This window comes from Heptranchias perlo, chromosome 15, assembly GCF_035084215.1.
Source record: "Heptranchias perlo isolate sHepPer1 chromosome 15, sHepPer1.hap1, whole genome shotgun sequence".
Lineage (NCBI taxonomy): Eukaryota > Metazoa > Chordata > Chondrichthyes > Hexanchiformes > Hexanchidae > Heptranchias > Heptranchias perlo.
Window position 1 is genome coordinate 14458589 of NC_090339.1, and position 13004 is coordinate 14471592.

Sequence of the window (13004 nt, forward strand, 5' to 3'; positions counted from 1 at the left end):
TGCTTAACCTGTCAATATCCCTTCGCAGACACTGTGTCCTCATCACAACTTGCTTTTCCACCTATCTTTGTATCAGCAAATTTGGCCACAAGACACTGTTCCTTCATCCAAGTCATTGATATATATTGTAAATAGTTGAGGCCCAAGCACTGATCCCTGCAGCACCCCACTAGTTACAGATTGCCATTTTGAAAATGGCCCTTTTATCCCGACTTTTTGTTTTCTGTTAGTTAGCCAATCCTCTATCCATGCCAGTATATTACCCCCAACACCATGAGCTCTTATCTTGTGCAGTAATCTTTTATGGGGAACCTTATTGAATGCCTTTTGGAAATCCAAATATACTGCATCCATTGGTTCCCCTTTATCCACCCTGCCCATTACTTCCTCAAAAGAAGTCTAATAAATTTGTCAGACATGATTTCCCCTTCATAAAACCATGTTGACTCTCCTTGATTGTATTATGAGTCTCCAAATGTCCTGCTACTACTTCCTTAATAATGGATTCTAGCATTTTCCTATTGACAGATGTTAGGCTAACTGGTCTATAGTTGCCTGCTTTCTGTCTCACTCCCTTCTTGAATAGGGGTGTACGTTTGCGGTTTTCCAATCCGCTGGGACCTTTCCAGAATTTAGTGGAAGATTAAACCAATGCATTCACTATCTCTGTAGCCACTTCCTTTAAAGACCCTCGGATGCAAGCCAACAGGTCCAGGGAACTTGTCAGACTTTAGGCCCATTAGCTTTCCTAGTACTTTTTCTCTAGTGATAGTTTTTAGTTCCTCCTTCCCCTTTGCCCCTTGATTTTCTACTATTATTGGTATGTTATTAGTGTCTTCTACTGTGAAGATAGATACAAAATATCTGTTCAATTCCTCTGCCATTTCCTTGTTTTCCATTATTATTTCCCCAGTCTCATCCTCTAAGGGACCAATGTTTACTTTAGCTACCCTCTTCCTTTTTATATACTTGGAGAAGATTTTACTGTCAGTTTTTATATTTCTTGCTAGTTTACTCAATTTATTTTCTCCCTCATTATTCTTTTAGTGATCCTTTGCTTGTTTTTAAAGTTTTCCCAATCTTCAGGCTTACCAGTAATCTTTGCCATGTTGTATGCTTTTTCTTTTAACCTGATACCATCCTTGACTTCCTTAGTTAGCCATGGTTGGTTTACCCTTTTTGTGGAATCTTTCCTCCTCACAGGGATATATTTTTGTTGCAAGTCATAAAATATCTTTTTAAATGTTTGCCACTGCTTATCCACCATCATATCATCTAATCTGTTTACCCAGTCCACTTTAGCCAATTCTGCCCTCTTTCCTTTATAATTGCCCTTATTTAAGTTTAATACAATAGTTTCAGACACAAGATCCTTGCTCTCAAACATGATAGAAATTCACATCCAGTTATGATCACTGCTTCCCAAGGGATCCTTTACTTTACTTTGAGATCGTTACCCATTACCAGATCCAAAATGGCCTGTTCCCTGGTTGGTTCCCCAACATATTGGCCTAAGAAACAGTCCCTAATACACTCTATGAACTCCTCCTCAGGGCTATTTTTGCCAATTTGATTGTCCAATCTATGTGAAAGTTAAAATCGCCCATGATTGTTGCATTACCTTTTTTACAAGCCCCCCTTATTTCCTGATTCATATTTTGCCCTACAGTGCAGCTACTGTTTGGAGGCCTCCATACTACTCCCACCAATTATTTCTTTCCCTTGCCATTTCTTACCTCCACCCAAATTGATTCGACATCTTGATCTTCTGAGCCAAGATCATTTCTCACTATTATACCAATTTCATCCTTTATTAACAGAGCTACCCCACCACCTTTACCTTTTTTCCTATCCTTCCTAAATGTTAAATAACCCAGAATATTTAGCTCCCAACCTTGGTCACCTTGCAACCACGTCTCTGTAATGGCCACGAGATCATACCCATTTGTTTCTATTTGTGCCGTCAATTCATCTATCTTATTACGATTGCTGTGCGCATTCAGATAAAGATCCTTTAATTTTGTCTTTTTACCATTCTTTCCTACCCCGGCCCGAGTTGCTAGTGCACTCTTATGTTTGTACGCTCTGTCCCTTCCTAACACACCATTCATTACCCCCATCGCTTTCTTGTACTACATCCTTGTCTTTTCTCTATCAATCTAAACTTTGCCCCAGTTTAGGGCCTCCCCCCTCTATTTAGTTTAAAGCCTTCTCTACCACCCTAGTTATTTGGTTTGCCAGAACACTCGTCCCAGCATGGTTCAGGTGAAGCCCGTCCCAACGGAACAGCTCCCTCTTTCCCCAGTACTGGTGCCAGTGCCCCATGAATCGAAACCCACTTCTCTCACACCAATCTTTGAGCCACGCAGCCATCTCTGATCTGATTTACTCTGCCAATTTGCTCGTGGCTCAGGTAATAATCCTGAGATTATCACCTTTGGGGTTCTGCTTTTTAATTTAGTCCCTAGCTGCTCAAACTCCCTCAGCAGAACCTCTTTTAGTCCTACGTATGTCGTTGGTACCTACATGGACCACGACAAGTGGATCCTCCCCGTCCCAATCCAAGTTTCTCTCCAGCCCGAGAAGATGTCCTTAACCCTGGCACCGGGTAGGCAACACAGCCTTCGGGACTCACTCTTGGCTGCAGAGAACAGTGTCTATCCCTCTAACTATACTGTTGTCTACTACAACCACATTCCTTTTTACTCCCCCAACTTGAATGGTCCCCTGAACCACGGTGCTGTGGTTAGTTTGCTCACCCTCCCTGCACTCATCCACAAGGGCAGCAAGAACCTCGTATCTATTGGACAAGTGCAGAGGATGAGGCTCCTTCAATGCTGCCTCCTGGATCCCCGTACCTGCCTCACTCAGTCACACCCTCCTGTCCCTGACCACGTGCCAATTCTACAGTATTTAGTTTAAAGGGGCATGACTGTCTCCTGGATCAAAGTGTTCAGGGCAACTTTCTCCCTCCCTGATGCATCGTAATGTCTGCATCTTGGATTCCAGCTCCTCAACTCGGAGCCGAAGTTCCTTGAGCTGCAGACACTTACCGCAGATGTAGTCGCCCTGGACAAAACTGCCCAGTAGCTCCCACATATTGCAGCGGCAACACATCTCTTGCCCTGTCATAACTATTTTATTTATTTAATTAAATTACTACAATGCCAATCAAATTATTTAGGTTGAACCAAGTACTGGCCTGGTTTAATTTATTAAATTAAGTTTAGTTTTTTTTTAATTTAGTTTTATGCTATACGTTACTTAGCACACAGTCTTAAGAAAGAAGAAAATAGAAGAGATACTCACCACCAACCACCTACCTGCCTTACCTGTGATGGCACACTGCAGTTTTGTTTTGTTGTTGCTGTGACCCGCTCTCGGTACACTCCTCTCTGCTCTGCTGACTAATCAAATGCACCTCACCCCTCACTCACCAAATTCCCAATTATAGACTCTGTCGAAACCAGACTCCGTCGATAGCTGCTACTCTGTGCTCCCACACTCCTTCTGTTCCATAAATTTTCTATGATTCTCTGCATAGGTAGTTTGTACGCATGTCCCCTTGATCTCCCTAACCTATCTAATCCAAATAATTTATGCACATATCCACAGTCTAGTCCCTTCCTCATTTTAAATATTTCAATTAAGTCTCCTTGAAGTCTACATTCTTCTAGTGTAAAAAGACCAAGCTCCCTGAGCCTATTAATTATTATGTAGGTGAGTGCAATCTTAATTTTAAAAAACAAACTCATGCTGTGCACTTCTTCAATCAACAACCTCAATTGTTGGTCCAGATGTTGCACCTGGACCAGAAGGAGCACTACCAGCGCCAGGAAAACCCCTTGGTGGTTCACCAAACCCCCCAATACAACTTTGTGATGATGAGATTGCAGAATTTCTCACAACCCACCCTCACCATCTTTTGAAAGACTGGTAATACTTTCAAATCAATTTAATATCAGCCATGTTTCAAGAATCAGTCTGATTAAACTCATCATTATTGTGCATAACTTGCACATTACAATCTAACACTCAGCAAGACAAATGGCTGGAGTAGAAGTTCCATAAAACAAATGAAAAAATAAGTATTCAAGCTGCCATTTGTCAATTGGAGCAGTTTTCTGCATTTCAAAAATAATTCATTGTGTGTGAGACGCTTTGATACATTTCAGTGCTGTATAAATGTAAGTATTATAACTGAATGCAAAGCCACAGATCTATTAAGTCTTATCTGTCAGACAACCATTTGGTATATTTGTAATTGTTCAATTCTTAATGCTTAAGTAATCTAATGTCTTCTGTATTAGAGTCCTGCATACAATTTAATACTATTTTTTAGTGTTAGTCCTGGCATCTCCATTGCTCGTTTCTCCCCTTGAAATTACAGATATGCTTTAATAATTGTTCTCCATATTAATGCTCAGACCTTGCATTTAAGGGAACAGATAACTTATTTTGTCAGGCATCTCCACAAAGTTCAGCACCGAGGTTTTGAGCAAAACCATTGTAGCGTGTTTGCAATATTGCAACTGAAAGAAGAACTTGGTTCTTACAAAAGAGGAGCAGCAACAAGTCTGACCACTAGATGATGAATGGAACCACCTGCAGCAAAACAACTAGTCCTGAAGATCAAGGATCTTTTCCCTTGAGGCCTGCACCAGGCATTTACAACAATCAGGAGAGTGAAATTCAGAACACTGAATACATTTTTACCTTCAAATAATCTATTGTTCTATGATTTTTGGAGTTAAGAAAAAAAAATGACGTCAGAGTTAAGCATTTTCTTCTGTTGGAACAGGAGGAGGCCATTCAGCACCTTGAGCCTGTTCCGCCATTATAATTAGATCATAGCTGATCTGTAGCTTAACTCCATCTACCTGCCTTGGTTCCTAATGTCTTAATATCCTTGCCTAACAAAAATCTATCAATCTCTGTTTTGAAATTTTCAATTTGAACGAGCCTTAACAGCTTTCAGTTGTATAAAGTGCACGTGCGGAATGTGTTAAACGTGATGTGCCACTGTGTAATCCCTTGTGATTCATGGAGTCGTATGGCATACTCTTCCTCATTACTAAGAAGTAATTGCTTATTGAAGAAGTAGTGATTTCCTCAACGGTTGCCTGCGTTGTCTTCTGAGAGCCTGCTTGTATCTCTGCTGTATTATTTTGGTTGTGAGAGCCTGCATGCATTTTGTTGACTCTGCGGTTATTTATTGGATATCTACCTGACCCTATGCTGTGTCACACCCTCCTCGATTGGCAATCAATGCCTGAAGGTGATCTCTGTTAGCGCAGACTGTTGCTTTGCTAGGATATGACTGCATCCCTCCCTGATGGTTGTCCCAGTGGTGTTTCCAAATGTCTTAAGGTTGGCCTTTGATACATTTAGGGTTTTAGACTATAGTGTCTCAACATCAGTGACAGATCTCCTAACAGATGCTCCAAGTAGGGTCCCTGTCTGAGACCTCAACTGAAAAATGCCACTGATGTTGCTTGATTACAACCTGAAGAGCAGAGAATGATTGCTTCATGACCGTGCAGAGCTGGATGGTAGAATTACACCACTCAGACTAGCTTACGTGAGTTCTGCAATGAAACAAGTGACTGGTTCATCCATTCCAATTGCCCAGGTATATCCTGTCCACAAAAAGCAGGAGAAATCCAATCCAGCCAATTACTGCCCCATCAATCTACTCTCAATCATCAGCAAAGTGATGGAAGGTGTTGTCGACAGTGCTATCAAGCAGCACTTACTCACCAATAACCTGCTCACCAATGCTCAGTTTGAGTCCCGCTAGGACCACTCAGCTCCAGACCTCATTACAGTCTTGATCCAAACGTGGACAAAAAAAGCTGAATGCCAGAGGTGAGGCGAGAGTGACTGCCCTTGACATCAGACCGAGTGTAGCACCAAGGAGCCCTTGTAAAATTGAAGTCAATGGGAATCAGGGGGAAAACTCTCCATTGGCTGGAGTCATACCTGGCACAAAGGAAGATGGTAGTGGTTGTTAGAGGCAAATCATCTCAGCCCCAGGACATCACTGCAGGAGTTCCTCAGGGCCGTGTCCTAGACCCAACTATCTTCAGCTGCTTCATCAATGACCTTCCCTCCATCACAAGGTCAGAAGTGGGGATTTTTGCTGATGATTGCACAGTGTTCAGTTCCATTCAAAACCCCTCCGATAATGAAGCAGTCTGTGCCCGTATTCAGCCTGAATAACATGCAGGCTTGGGCTGATAAGTGGCAAGTAACATTCGCGCCAGTCAATGACCATCTCCAACAAGAGAGAGTCTAACCACCTCCACTTGACATTCAACGGCATTACCATCGCTGAATCCCCTCCATTGACCAGAAACTTAATTGGACCAGTCATATAAATACTGTGGCTACAAGAGCAGGTCAGAGGCTGGGTATTCTGTGATGAGTTACTCACTTCCTGACTCCCCAAAGCCTTTCCACCATCTACAAGGCACAAGTCAGGAGTGTGATGGAATACTCTCCACTTGCTTGGATGACTGCAGCTTCAACAACACTCAAGAAGCTTGACACCATCCAGGACAAAGCAGTCTGCTTGACTGGCACCCCATCCACCACCAGCGCACCATGGCTGCAGTGTGTACCATCCACAGGATGCACTGCAGCAACTCACCAAGGCTTCTTCGACAGCACCTCCCAAACCCACGACCTCTACCACCTAGGAAGGCAAGGACCGCAGGCACATGGGAACAACACTACCTGCACGTTCCCCTCCAAGTCACACACCATCCCGACCTTGAAATAGATCACCGTTTCTTCATCGTTGCTGGGTCAAAATCCTGGAACTCCCTACCTAACAGCACAGTGGGAGAACCTTCACCACACAAACTGCAGCGGTTCACGAAGGCAGCTCACCACCACCTTCTCAAGGGCAATTAGAGACGGGCAATAAATGCTGACCTTGCCAGCGACACCCACATCCCATGAATGAATAATAAAAAAAAAATCAATTAATAAAGTGTCCTTCTGAAGCCTTTGCCTCAGTTGGTGGTACTCCTATTCTTTGGATAAGATATTAAACTGATGCTGTGCTTCCCTGTTTCGATGAGTCGGGTGAAGATCAAAGTTATCATGGCACTTCTTGAAGAGCAGTGCGTTCTCTTGATGCCCTGAACAATTTTTCTTTACTAACCAATACCAGAAAAACAGAATAACTGGTCTTTCATCAACTTGTGGCATCTGTATGTGGCAGCCATTTGCACACAGGGTCACTGAACTTCAAAGTAACCCAAAGTCACTGGGCTTTGAGATGTTTCTGGGAGATGCGATAAGCATTATATAAATGCCACTTTTGCTCCTTTTCTCCCCATTTCTGCCTGGGTCTGCAAAGTCGGAAGCAGAAAGTAACTCAATGGTCAGTAGCCAGATCTTCAGCTGCTACCTCTGAACCTGGTGAGTGAACCACCCTTTGTTACCTCTCCAAGATCACTAATACTCTTCAAAGCATCTATATTTGTGTGGCTGTGTTCCAAATGGTGTGGGTGATAGTATGCACTTCTGCACTTCCTGTACCACAAGACTAGATTCCTCCTCCTTGGCGTGTAGCCTTTCTGTGAAAGAACAGATGGCACATGATGAGCATATAGATAATGTTACGCACGGTGCTTTTATCCTGACAAATGCCAAAATCATCGACGCAGTTAATGAACATGGCTTTTATTATACAAACTAGGAGCATTGTTGTCTCCACAAACTTCAGCACCCCCCAGGCCCTGCCCAGTCTCCCAACCAATAATGTCCATGATGTCCTTGTAGCAGTTAAGGGATTTTATCTGTGGAGCCCTATCACCAGTCCCCAGATGCTTTTTCCTGTTGAAAATTGTCTTCTTCTGCAAAGAAAATAATAGTATGCATTGCATGAGAAGTTGTCGGAGATTGAAAAGGAAGGCTGCTGCACAATATTTTAAAAAAGTCAATGCCTAGATAACTAGGCTTCAAAAAGCAGAGTAACTACTTTGATACTGTTAGTTCTATGGTGTGTAATTATAGTCATCAATCTTTCACACCTTCTACTTTCCATGTTTTCTTCTTTATGGCCTGTATTACTATTTCTGAAGTATCCTCATTATTTCTCTTTCTCCACTAAACAAACATTCAGCTGTTACTGGATGAATGAAAGTTCACAGCCCTCTTTTGTAAAACTATTCAGGTAAACATATCTGACACCTGCAACATCCTTGGATACATGTACATAGCAATGTATTGCAATTGTCAGCCAACCTTGTTGTTTACCTTACATTTTTCTTCAAATTAGAGACCTTCATCCATATGTTGTTCCATGTGGGAGACACTGCAATCACACCCTGTGCAATCACCTCCAGTGATCCATGCACACTATGTTTATTGGTGTGTTGCCTTTCTGCCCTGAAGAAAACATTTTGCCATTCCTCATGTCATCCATAATAATCTGCAGGCCCTTGTCATTAAAGTGGGCTCTTGGTGTTAGGTTAAGAAGGATCCCATCTGAAACATCAGCCTACTTTTCTCTTTCAGATGCTGACTGACCTGCTGTGCATTTCCTGTTTATTGCACACCAGTAGATCTCCCCTAGTGTCACTCATGGAGAATGGAGGTATGGGCAGGGAATGGAGCATCGAGAGGAAAGTAGAGCAGTTGGACTAGGAATAAGACATAGGACAGGGAGCAGAGCAGGTGTGTGACATGGGCATTGGAGTGGGGTAGAATGAGGCACAAGACCCAAACTGAATGAGGAATGGAGCAGAGTAGATTTCCTGTTAGCGATCAACTAATTTCTCCTGGCCATACACACAACCCCAGATTTTGGGTTCATTCCACTGCTTGGCCCACCACCCCTTTCAATTCCCATTTGTGGCTAATTTAGATCAATCATCTTGTTCTGTTTGTAGAAATTTCTACTTCCTGCAACTGTAACTACTTTCAATTGAATAGGACAGCTCATTAAGGTGCCTGGTTTTGGTACCCACACAGTAATGGTTACTCGTCTGAGAAATCATGTATTCTAGTATTATCAGTCCTGGCAACTTTAGCATTTGCCTCAGCTGGAGATTCACCTGGACAAAATTTGTACAGGAGCATAATGTTCAGAAGTACAGAACATTGTACAGTGTTGGTGAGTAAAATGCAGTCAGATTGTGAATCATTTGCCCTACCTTTTCACTACACCTGGCACAAAACATCTGTTATTCCTGTTAGGAGTAATTATTGAATTTGCCAGAGATTCTTCCACCATGAAAACTGTAAGTACTTCACCTGTTGCCCACTTTGCATATCTTTTATGCACCATGCAGTATTTTCAGTTACACTCATCTCTATATCCAATTCTAATTATTAAATCTTTGGCAAGGAACATTTATAGGGGGCAGTGACTAAATAGGCAGGGGTAGAGTAGAGAAAATGTAAAAAATGGAATCAAGGAATTTGTAAGCCAGAATGTGTATTTTGACAGATTTTGAAGTGAAGAATAAAAGCACATACTATGTCTCATTTCAGCATGCGAGCCTAGAAATGACTGTTGGTGATAACCCAACATCATTTGCGGCCTGCTGCCACCATGTTAGAGGGAGTTAAAATTGGCCCCCTTGTGTCTACTTTAAAACAAACATTTCTATTCATCTGGAGGTCACTTCTCCATTCAGCATCAACTCCTGTCAGAATCTAGTCTATAAAAAAAAATCATTTTCACTCAGACTGCTTTTCTACATTATGAACTTTCTTCCTTATTCTTTGCTTGCATGACAAGAGTGGGTTTGCTTTAGCTCTGTGTACTTCAGCAAAATTGTTTTTAATACCATTTTTTCCTTCAGTACATACAATCCATCAATTATCATTGATCCAATAGATCTACTTTTTTCATTGTATGAAGTGTTATCTCTGCTCCACTCACATTACTAATTGGACTGCTAATTTTGCAAAGATGTTGTAACTGGCTTCATTCAGCTGCTGTGAATATCAATGGTTTTCTATAGATTTACTTTTATTAATCTGGATCTGACTTGATTACTATTATACTGACTACAATATTGACTTCAACAAGGCTGTCTTCAAGGGATCTGTACTCAGAAATCTATTACATATTCATCAATGCTTTCAAGCTTGAGCTTGAAACCCAGTGTTAAATATATGTCTTTCTAACAAGCTGATGCAGGCCCAGGACCCAGTGGTCAATTAGACACACAAATAAGATCTGACAACAAGTGAGGTTTATTCACCCAGTGTGTCTTTACTTACAGCAATGAACAAGACAGAACTAGGCATTACTTTCCAGTCTCCCTCTCTGTTCCTTCCTCTTCAAATTCATTACTCCCAATGAGCCATTTCCCATCCTTTTATTCTTACAGGCTGTGCTTTGTTAAAGGCAATTAAGGTCGACAATTTCTTCAAGCTGTACCGCCTTTCATACAACTTCTTAAAGTTGTATCCCTATCTCGGATACAGAGCTCTCAACATTCTATGGCTTACACATCGTCCCGCTCTCACTCTGTTACATATTCCCCCCACCAGCAAAGAGCCAGGGGCTTGAGCGATTCCTGTTATAAGGTACGACATTCGAGAGGGCATCCACACTCCCAAGTGAAAAGTCTGGTGTTCAGCTCCTTGGACTTCTTGATTAAGGCTTTCTTCTGGGACTTAACGAACCGGTGAACCTGGAGATCTGGTTCGTGGTCAAACACCCGTTGCTCCTGGGGTCTGTCCCTCTCGTCTTCAACTTCTTGTTGTGTATGTCGAGAAGGGATTCTGATCGTTTGGACTCATTGTACACTGCCACCTCCCTGGCCATCCATTTGCCTCTTTCGGAGAGACTGGGACCCTCAAGTTCTTTCCCAGGGGAGTCTTTGGGTTCTAACATTCCCTGAGCTTTCCTTTCCTTATCAGCCGGAGTTTCTGTCCAGATGACATTCCATTTGCACATCTCTTAAATGTTCTCGCGCCCAGTCCTATGTTTCATAACTCCGGTGGACATTCAGTCATCAAGACTCTCTGGCCTGTTTCTGGGCATCATCCTTGTCCCCAGAGGCCAGCTTTTCCTTTATTCTGCTTGCCCTGCACTCACTATATGCCACCATGCTGCTTCCAGCCGCGCCTAACGACAGCATTGAGCCAATCAGGGTCTCCTCATCACCTTCACCCTGGGGAACAGTATGCTGCTTGCTTAGTGTCTCCACCGCCTCTTCGATGTATCCTGTTGAGCCTCCATTTGCATTGCACCCTGCTATCTGCAAGTCCAAATCTGCCTTGATAAGAAGCTCCTTTAGAAATGTAGTAATTAAAGTTGTGATCTTCTCTCCATCCAGAAGGGGGAAACATCTGGATTCGTCAATATAATAGTTTATGATTCTGTCTGTATCACTATCAAATGAGCAGCTGTGTTTAATTGCCTTCATGTCTAGGCCTCGAGGTGGCTTCTGCTGAACCTTTAAAACTCTACTCCACAGGGGGTAGTTGAATTTGCCACTAAAACCCTTATTATGCACCTTTAACAGCAGCTTCATCTCGAGGTGAGGCTCCAATTCCTGAAGATTTAGTACACCGATACCTTCAATGATCTTATTTCTTCTGGATGGAAAGGTGTCTGCTTAGTCAGGGCAATAAAAGTCTGGGAAAGTTTCTGGTAATATCCTTCTATAGTTGCAGTCCCACGCTGCTCCTTGGTGTCCCAACAGCGGACCATGTATTGCAGCTGTGGAGTGCTTACAAGGCCACAGTCTTGGTAAGTTCTTCAAGAGGCACACACACTATCAATAACAGCCTGGGCAAGCTTTGTTTCATATTCCTGTCTTTTTTCTTCACGTAATTTGCAATTTAGTGCTGCTAAAATTCACTGCACCTCCCACAACCTCTCCTCTTTGGAGAAGTCCTTTATGCCAACTTGCAGGTCTCTGTGCAAGCAATTCAACAGAAATTCCTGTCGCTAAAGTCCTCCGTGCCTTTTCCATGTCCATCCTCAAACCACATCATGAGTTCCTTGGTAAGAACATTTTCAGGCAGCTCGGAGGTATTGTTTCAATAGGCTGGCCACTGTGTTTGCATTGTAATCCTTCAGATTGGGAGACTCTTCATGATCACACACAACTTTCAGCTCATCAACTTTCAATTTGGTACCTGATACCCTATGAATGGCTTCACATTTCATGCCATCATTCTCCATGTAGTCAATGCACTCTCAAAAAACTGCTGGCAGCTGGATCCCATCATACAGCAGAGTGCTCTCAGCAGCCTCAGCCAATGGATGAAAGATAGGCCTGAGGTAAGAAGGAGTATCCACCTGAACTGCTTCCTGGTCCGGAGCAGGTTTCTTTTTCTCTTTTTACTGCTTAACAACCTCGGTTGTTGTTATATCTTTGGACTTCTTCCCCCTTGTGTTTTTCCTCTATGTTTTTCCTCTTTGTCCTTTTCTTCTATTGGCTTCTCTTTGACTTTAAAGTCTTTTCCTTTCTCCTTGGAGAAACTAGGCTTTTTGAAGACATGGGAACCCTTTGGCCTTTTTATCCTTGATAGGGTCTCTGTTTCATCACCTGAGCTGTCCTCTTGGAAGGCCATATACCCCTCCGTTTTGGTCCATCTGGCCCTCCTGCTGGCTTTACCCTTGCGCTTTATTCCTCTTAGCCCAGAGGAATCTTTCTCCATCTTTCTCTGGGTTTCATTCTTATCTGGTCTCTGAGGTGCTGGTTCTTCTTTGAGTCCTTCAATTGAAGTTTTAGTGGAGGTCCAATCTTCAGGAGACTCCAACTTGATTACGGGTTTATTAGTCGCTCCATTGGCTAACTCCACATCATCCTCTTTGTGCCTGATCAGCCCTCAATGTTTTTACACTGTTGAGGTTCAGCCAACTCTGTTTCTTGTCTGAGTTCAATTTGGGTTACTTCTTTGATTCCCTGAAGCTGCGCTGATTGCATGATTTCAAGTTTGTCATCACAACTATTTCTGTTTCTATGGTGGATCCAGTTGTTTCTTTGCATAGCCCTTCAATACTTGGCTCTTGCTGT

The 13004-nt window shown here is 42.6% G+C and overlaps 1 pseudogene; it reads right to left on the reverse strand.

Annotated features, from left to right (window-relative positions):
* The window catches only part of LOC137333194 (ralA-binding protein 1 pseudogene), a 259716-nt pseudogene extending 247071 nt beyond the window's left edge, over positions 1-12645 (reverse strand).
* Positions 12646-13004: the final 359 nt, after the last annotated feature.